At 37.3% G+C, this 9,145-nt stretch overlaps 1 long non-coding RNA gene across 1 annotated transcript; it reads left to right on the plus strand.

Moving 5' to 3' along the window:
• Positions 1–2,960: 2,960 nt before the first annotated feature.
• LOC106944650 (uncharacterized) lies at positions 2,961–7,495 on the plus strand. The gene is made up of 4 exons (XR_001424378.1): positions 2,961–3,039; positions 6,605–6,701; positions 6,790–6,969; positions 7,337–7,495. It is a non-coding gene; the product is annotated as an uncharacterized LOC106944650 (long non-coding RNA).
• The last annotated feature ends 1,650 nt before the right edge of the window (positions 7,496–9,145 follow it).

A 9,145-nucleotide genomic window follows, 5' to 3' on the forward strand; every position in this document is an offset into this window, starting at 1 on the left:
CCCTCAAATGTTTACATTGTGGTTTGCATTTGTATTCACCAATCTCGAGGACTGTTGCCCAAAATTATTCAGAAATCCAGGATAAAAGATAAAGCCAGGCCTGTCATAGGGATAGGGTTAGGGTTAAAAGCTCAAAACCCTGAAGCTCAAAAGTGTTAGGTTCAGATATTTATTTGCAGAAAAGGAGAAAATGTCAAAATAACAAAAAAGATGCAGTACTTTCAGACCTCAAATAATGCAAAGAAAACAAGTTCATATTCATCTGGAAGCAACAACACTAATGTTTTAACTCAGGAAGAGTTCAGAAATCAATACTTGGTGGATAACCAGGAGGTTTTCAGTGGGTTCAGTGCGGTGGTCTCTTAAATTTTTCCAGAGCTGCATAATTTCCTATTACAAATTGGTTCTATTTGTTGTAAGCTAAATCTTAGTTTATTTTTGCTTTCTGCATTTTCCAATATTTCATACTCAAACCAAGTAATCATAAAATGATCCTTTCGTACTTCTGTTTCCAGAATTTAGTCTGTTCCTGGCTGTCCCATTGGGTAGACTCATATTCTGCAGTGTTAGTAATTTGGATTCATTTGCAGTTAGGTGAGGTTCTGTTACAGCCTGTTTTTATAATTCCAATTTTAACTGAGAACAGGGTGTGAAAATCCCATTCATTTTAGGTATTTTGACTTCTGATGCTTCATTATCTGATTATGGCTTCCCCTTGATCTGACTGGCTCTCTTCCTTCCTTTCATCATTTCTCCCTCCATCCCTTAATCATTCCATCTCCTGAATTTGTCCATATGAAAAAAACGAGCTGTCATTCGCATGCTGTTTTTCATCCTGTTTTTCTCTTCAAACACCTCCCTGATTGGTTATGCACAGAGGAGATTGCCTTTTATCCAATTCACTTAGTACTTGTTAGTTAGAAACTTTCCTTTTTTTCTCTGTTTTGCTCATGCAACCACACTCTTTGTGACTGAACGCATGCATAAGCTCTGACAGGTGCTGATGAAGATTTTTTTTTTTCTAATATATATATTAAAAATCAAAATGGGGAGGACTCATCGCCGAGATAAGACAGAAGAGTTGCCGACTGCTGAGGTTGTCATGTTGAGGACTTTTAACTTTCATCGGCTGGAGGCTTGGCCTGAGGCATTTTGGAAGACAGCTGCATGATTGTGGCCCAAAGACAGGCAAGGAGATGCCCAGTGATAATATACTCTTTCTCATAACACAAGTCATAAAAAATAAAAATAAAAAAAACTTGCAAATTAATGGAGGACCTAAATTATCTTCAGAAAAATAAACATCTATATTTCAAGATTAACTGACAAATGTGTTTCTTTTTACTGCTAAAATTATTCAGTGCGCTAGTGAAGTTGAATGCTAAACATTTCAAGTATTTCTGTTTTTTTTTTTGTTTTTTTTAGTATTGTTATTTAAATGTATAATATTTCTAACCAATATGCTTATTTATTGCATTGTGCTCATTTTGGGGTAAATATAGTCCTGTCTGAGAAACCGAGCACAGGTCACCCCAACAATTGGTGGTGTGCATATGTGTGGTCGTGTCTGCAGTTGGACGGGTGACTGACTGCGGAGCTATGACAGGCAAGCACACGGCAGCATCGTTATGGATTTTAGCTGGAGGGCTGCTGTAGGGTTTCACGAATCAGTCTGTTCCTCTCTTCATTTTCTCCTTCTACCCTCCTTTCATCTCCTTCCACTGACTTCAGTCCTAGTTTTAAATCACATTTTCAACCATGGTCCTGTACCATGATCATTTTCTAATGTCACTGTCAAAATTTAAATGTTAGGGGTTTAATGTCTGTTTCTTTCAACTAAGAACCACAGTATGTAATAATTCTTGCATGATTTGGAGCCAAGACTCAGGCCACGACCCAGAATCAGGAAAAGAGTATTCACTGACAAATCACTATGAGAAAGACGATAAGCTGCTTCTCTGGAACTCTACACCAGCCAAACTCTGCACAACAAACAGGCTGATGACTGACGAGGACAGTGGAATGGCTATAATGCTGATTCATGAAGGCTTTACCCGACTGAGGTGGATTCCAGGAATTAACAGCATGGAGTCTTGAAAGCCAGCAGAGTTGACCTGCTGGAGACAATGCTGGGACTGGTTCACCCACAGCACTGTCTACATCTGGGGACACTGACCACACGAAGGGACCCGTGGGTGACGACACCACGACAGAGTGTTCCTCCAAAAGGTGGGTCTGAATTAACCAAGTAAAAGACAGCGGTTAATTAGTCCACAATTCCGAAAGTGTTAGTCAGAGGAATGGCTCATGTCAGAAACAACGCAGGCGGGTTTACAGAGTAAATCCAAAGTCTGTCTGGCCAGGTGAGGGCCATGAGCAATCAGGACCCAGCAGGAACAGAGGCACAAGTGACAGCAATGAGTTAATCAGCAGACAACGAGGAAGGGAGGGGCAGGAAGCAGGAGCTGCATCACGTGGCAGAAAACACTGAAATCCTTTCATTGTAAGAAATGCCATATTCCTTAATATGAACCAATAAACCAAGTTAACAGAAATATATGTTTTACACTCATGTTCAGCAAATTATGATGTTCCAATGAGGCTTGTCACATTTAAAGTACCTATTGAAAAAAATCTGTAGGTGAATATTACTTATAATTAAGTCGTAATTTTTAAATTAATTTTATTGATCTGATGTAATAATCTAATCTTCAGTGTTGTATTTTCATCATCTGTCAGCAGGAACATATTATAATTACCAGAAACTTGAAAACATCAGTCTGTGTGTGATAATCAATATTAAGTGCCTCGTTTATTGAAAATTACTTTTCAATAATACTCTATCGGAAACGGTTGCATGTGTTTTTAAAACCCTACAGCAACAAACGTTGCAAAATAACATCCCATTTACTAATATTGCTTTGTGTATAACTGTTTTTTGTTTTTTATTTATTTTTTTGTTCAAGAGGCAAGAAGGTGGGCAAGACTTGACACAACTCACACAACCAAACACCTCTCCTAAAAAGCTCTTCAGACAAGGTGTGCTTCTGCTTGTCATGAGTGATGGCTGGGAGATATAAAAATGCACATATTCACCCTGTGTGATTTGGGGAGCTCTTGCTGTTTCCCTCTGTGGAGCAATTTGAGCATCTAGGGAGGAACAAAAAAGGGTAAACACATGTCACTCAGCTTCAGCAAGCTGCAGTGGTGACTGGTGCATGCTAGCGAGTCAACATTTTTCTTCTCTTTTTTTTTTGTTTTTGTTCATGTTTCCTTTGTACTGCCCATCTTTTTGTTTCTGTCTCTGTTGTGTTTTTTTGTGTGTGCATGCATGTACATGACTTTGTATTCGTTCAAGACCGCAGCATTGAAAGACATATACATGATTTTGTATGCTATGAAGATAACCTCAAAGACCACAGCATTCAAATGCTTAGTAAATGTACTGACATTAAAAGAAAATATTCTTTTTCTACATTGAAGCATCTCAACCCTCTTGGGAGAATTTACTCTAGGGTGTTTGAAAAGGAGGATTCAAAGTCGTACTGAACCTTTAATTTAAGAATATCAGCGTCGCTTTCATCCTCGATGTGGAACAGTGTACGACTGGATTAGATCTTTACTCAATAAGTTGTTTAGGGTGTCACGGTAATTTGGTTGTTGATGGAAAGCTTACAATCATCTCCTTGAGGTATTTCGTAGAGGGTGCCGTTGGAGTATGGGGTACCAATACGTCGTTGCAGGGACTTTCTGCAACGACGTATCCCCCATAGTGTGGCTAGATTCACCTGGTTGAAGCTCAAAGTAGAGCAGGTTGTGTTCTAGCTCCAAAGGAGTTTCAGGATGTGATGCCTCCCTTTGGAGGTCTTCTGATTGTGAACCAATAGATCCATAATTTTATGGAGTAACATTTTATTCCTTCTGGCTCATGTAGGAACACCTTAAGCTGACAATGTTTGTTGAAAAAAAATGTCTGGGTTTCCCTCATGTTGCCTCCAAAATTCGACCTTGCATGAAGGGAAGACGGTGACTGGAGGGATAGATTTTAAATTCCTGTGTAATTAAATGAAGAATCCATACTTCGTCTTTGGGCTTCAGAACACCATGCATCTCTATTTTTTTATGCGGACAGACAGTAATGGCTGCAACAACTTAGTCTTGACAGACTAATAGAATGCACTGTCAAGAATCTATTTCACAAAAGCTGTTTCTGTCAGTCTGGTGACAGTTCTGGGATGTTACCATTAAACCGTCCACTTTTCTCTGTTGCTCCAGTTAATGTTTCCCATTAATTGCTAGTATGTTATTTGTATTTAGTAGTCTTCAGATTAGTCTTTAGATTTTGCACATAACTTTATATTTTTTTCTGTCTGATTAAATCATTTTAAAATATATTATACGTTATAATCTCGTAACAAGCACTCAATACTTGAGTAGCCTTTTAACCAAAACCTTTCAACTCTTGAGTATGTTTTTTTTTTTTTTTTTTTTTTTTTTGTTGCAGTTACTACTTTGTACTTTTAGTTGAGGAAAAAAATATATGTTGAAGTAGTGCTAGTTTTCCTTGGGTATAATTTTTGACTCCTCTACATGCATCTGAGTATGACCCAGCGGAAACGTCCCATGTGATGGTGGCAATCGGCTGCATTCATAAAACCATCTTATGTAAACAAACAGCAGACTGTTCTATCCTGTTATCCACTGTCAGCTGTGCAGATGTTTGTATTTACAACTGATTGATAAAACACTGGATGGGAGGTGGGGTAAACCCTAGACAGGTGACCAGTCTTATCACAAGGCACAGATAAATAAATACAAATTTTTATTTAGATTTTCTGATGCTAAAGATAATGCTGTTTCTATACACAACACAACACAATTAACCACAATTTCAAATTTGAGCAAATGTATCGTAGAAATGAGTTAGAACTTGACACAATCAGTTGAGAAATTTGGGTGATTGTCTTCGAATGACATAAAAATAATTTAATCCAAATGATCTGATTGAGTTCCTTTTATGGAAACTTGAAAATGAATCCAACCCCGATGACCCACAGTAGACTGTAAGAGGGCAGACTAACAATGTGATTCATTCCTAGTACAATGGAAACTGATGATTGTTCAGCATGACAGGGATGAAAAAAATCAGGATGTGAATTTTGAACAGCCCAGTGCAGTGTTCATCTCCTCTCTCACTTTTGTGAATCCACACATGGAGGCTCTGACAGTTTATGCTTACTTTTTGCAGTTTACAAAAACTGCCATAATGGATTTATGTTTAATTCCATTTTCTTTTGTTAGCAAAGCAATAGGAGTAATTACCTTGCATTATGCCTCAATTAACCCTAGGGGTGGCAAATTATGTGTTATATTTTTAGAAAACTATGAAACTTAATAGTTGTGTGAAAAAGATTATAATTAGGTAATTTTCAATAAAGCCCTGTATAAAAAATATACAATTCAATATGTAAGAAAGGCAATTACAGTATTTTAGGAACCCCAGGTTGAAAAACTCATCACAAAGACAACAAACACCCTATATCTAAATAAAAAAAAGATATGAATACATAAAAATAAGGTTGAATAGCATAACACAGACATAATACATATAATTTACCATTCATGTTAAACAACGCATCCATACACATTAGCAAATGTATTCTTACATTTTGAATTTGTTCACATTTTGTTAATTTTTCTTCACAAGCTAGTGTAAAAAATGTGTATTTTCTGAACTAGATGAACATTTGATACGACTTTAAGTGTAAGGAAATGAGACATGGCTCTTTTTATATAAAAACTATAGAATTAAACACACCACAGTTCTCGTAAATTACAGTCTTGTAACCCTTTTACTCTAATGCCCCTGAATAAATGCTAGCTCAACTAACTCTCTTCAGATGTCATCTAATTATTAATTACAGTCCAATTTAATCTCTGGAAAAATATACCTATTATGTGTAGACTTCAGACTCTGAAACATGAATGAACCATCAACCAAGAAACAAATTTAAAGCATGGTTAGCTTATAAAACACATAAGATCCATAACACATGCTGAAAAATCTACTAACAGGGTTGTTTTATACCGGCAGTAATGGAAGTTTAGCAAATAGAAAGCCATTGCTTAAAAAAATGTCATGTGCCATTTGAATTTGAATCAAGTTACAAAATGTAATCTTTAAAATATGCTCTTGCCAGGTTTTCTGGCATTCAGCAAAAAAAGAAAAAAAAATAATAATTTGGTGATTCTAACTAAATACAAAAGCAGTTTGGTCTGATTTAACTCCAGGCAGTGAGACAAAAAAATCTCTTTTTATTTGGTATATGTAACTATCTGGTTTCAACTATTAACATCTATTAAAACAGCTGTAATTGTGGTGAGAACAATTAGGCATGAGTTCCACACTCGTTTTAACATCCATTTGTTTAATCATCATCATTTTTATTCAGTAGTTAGTGTGGCAGATAGGTCACCAAAAAGAGCGTCTTTTTTTTTTTTTTTTTTTTTTGCAAAAAAAAGAAAGCAGCGATACTTCTGAGTGTCATGATTCTTGTGTGTTTGTGTTTCTTCTGTGTGAGTGTGAGTCGGCTTTCTCCTAAAGATCTCTACAGGTGGGCGTTCCATCCTCACAGCGGGCAGACCTTGCATCATTAGGTCCTGTGGATATAAGGAGCTGCATGACAACCTCTCTTCACTGGGTGATTAACCTTGTTGAGTAGATCTAGCCACTCTGCTAAAACCCTCTAGAGAAACGATCTCGTGTTGCTCACACCCTTGTGTTCCCAGATCCCGTCCAGTTTCTTTGCTCCAAGCGTCCACCTGCAAACCTACAACATCAAGACCTCCTCCAGAACCTACCTACTCGTCCCACGGTTGTTCTCTGTACTGTCAGTGTCTTCCAGATTTCCACTTGCCTGCTCACTCTCAGGCACTCACTGTATCCCCAACAAGATGTCAACCTGACTGGTAAAGGTTCGAGTCCAGTGTTTGTGGGTAAAAATATGCAAAAGGTAAAAATGTAGATGTTCGGAATCTGAGACGAATTTCACAACTTCTCACCAAAAGCCAGTTAAGTCTTCTTGCCTTGCTGAGCAGAGCCTTCATTTGCAGTTTTACCAAAACAGAGAGAAGATCACAAACATCTCTCCTCAAGGCATTGCATGAACACAAAGAACTGCATATCAAATAAAACTTGACATTGAGTTGGTTTTACAAAATATGTAATATATATATATATATATTTAACCATTAGATAATATCTTTTTTTTCCCAACAGAGAAGTCACACTCCGGTCTGAATTTTCAGAAGCTGACAAGAGCGTCTTAATTTGCAGAGCACCTGTTGCCTTTTCACCACCAACTCCACTTCTGAATAACAAAGATGACCAAACGTCCTGCACGGGTCACGACACCAACAACAGGGTCTTTACACTTTCGGGCAGTGTGGGGATGAGGTGTCCAAACACAACATCCAGGAGAAGTAAATCATCTTTTCACTTTTATCAGGTTTTATGTGGGCTTGATATTTTTGACCCATGTTTGTGCTTCAGTGGAGCATCTGTAAAAACCACATGCAATCCATTTCCTCCATAAGCTCAACACTAAAAGCTTCTCTCTGCACAGCTGCAGCTCAGAACGTTGATGTACTCCAAAGATAAATGTGTCTTTGGGCTAATTATTTAACTAGTGTAGAGAATATTTTTCTGTGACTGGAATAATAATGCTTTTATTTGTTGATTATTACTGGTTGTCTGTCTTAAGCCTGACAGTGCTTAATGTAAAACTTCAAAAATACAAATGAAAGGAGAAATTAAGCGATAAGCGATAAGCGATTTATGGTGATTTGGAACCATCAAGAAGTTATTTTTATCTACTTTATGCAGAAGTATCTTTGTCTTTTTGCAGCAGCTTTATATGCTGAAGATTATTCTACGGGTTTCTAACTGAAGCACAGAAACCTGTAAAACATCTGCTAAAAAAATCTTGTACCTCCACTACCATCCTCCTCGTTGAGTGTAGATAAATGTGGGCCTTTCTAGTCTTATTATCAGAGTTCCAGTTCTTTTAAGCGCAACTTTTGCTAGGCTTGTAAATTTGGGAAACTTTAGGCAAGTAACTTTTTTTTTTCTTTTAGCCATTTCCTGCCCTCTAATAATCAACAATCATCATACTTTCTTGAAAGGCACATTGTAGTGTTTTTTCTCTCTCTCTCTCTATTGTAAGAAGTGATATTGATAAAGTTCTGGATTACTCATTAAAACTTACAAATATCTCAAGAAGAGAAATGTGAATCTTAAGAATAAACTAAATGTTTTCCCATGCTTCTTAGCAACACAGCTCAAGTTGATTCAGATTGCATGAATAATGTGAAAATCAGTATGGTTTAGAGTTATTGTTCTGCTGCAAGCTGAACCTCTCCTCGAGCCTCACGTGTTTTACAGTCTTTAAAACACATCCATCCAGGACAGGTGCTGCCTGTCCAAAATGTTTTACAGTGGGGCCAATGTGCTTAGGGTTATGTGAAGTGTGGATGACTAAGTGTGGCTGTTGTAATGCTTTTATGTTGAACATCTTTGAGCTATGGAATTTCACCTTGGGGACAAACAAAGTTTTATTCTATTCAATCAACAGAATCTCTGCAGCTTCAGCAGAGTTACTATTGGCCTCATGCCTGGTTCTCCGGTGAAAGGGAATTTCACACAAGGGGGATGACTTGTTCATCGATTGATTTTATTGATTCTGAATGTGTTTGGTTGCACAGAATTTTGTTCAGGGGTAACAGAGTAAAGGGGATGAAGACAAATGAACACCAAACTTTTAACATTTTCACGTGCATAAGAAACTGAAAACCACATATCCCTACCGATTGTTAGTCTTTCACAGAAAATCTCCCCTAAATACTTTGAAGTTGTCGGGTTGCATGACAAAAGCGACAAGTTTGATTGGTGTGACGAAATCTGCAAAGCACTGAGACTGTAATTGTTTTTATGTGTGTATAATCATACAGTGTGACTTCTTTTTTTTTCCATTTCAAATCTTTGGGCACAGTGTATCTGTTTCCATCATGTACGTGTTGTGTCTGCCACAAATGATAGTCCAAATAGAGCAGAGCATTTGTAACCCGAGTTACATTTTAAGATTAT

The sequence above is a fragment of the Poecilia latipinna genome, unplaced genomic scaffold (assembly GCF_001443285.1).
Source record: "Poecilia latipinna isolate Pla-1442-1.1 unplaced genomic scaffold, P_latipinna-1.0 Scaffold107, whole genome shotgun sequence".
Lineage (NCBI taxonomy): Eukaryota > Metazoa > Chordata > Actinopteri > Cyprinodontiformes > Poeciliidae > Poecilia > Poecilia latipinna.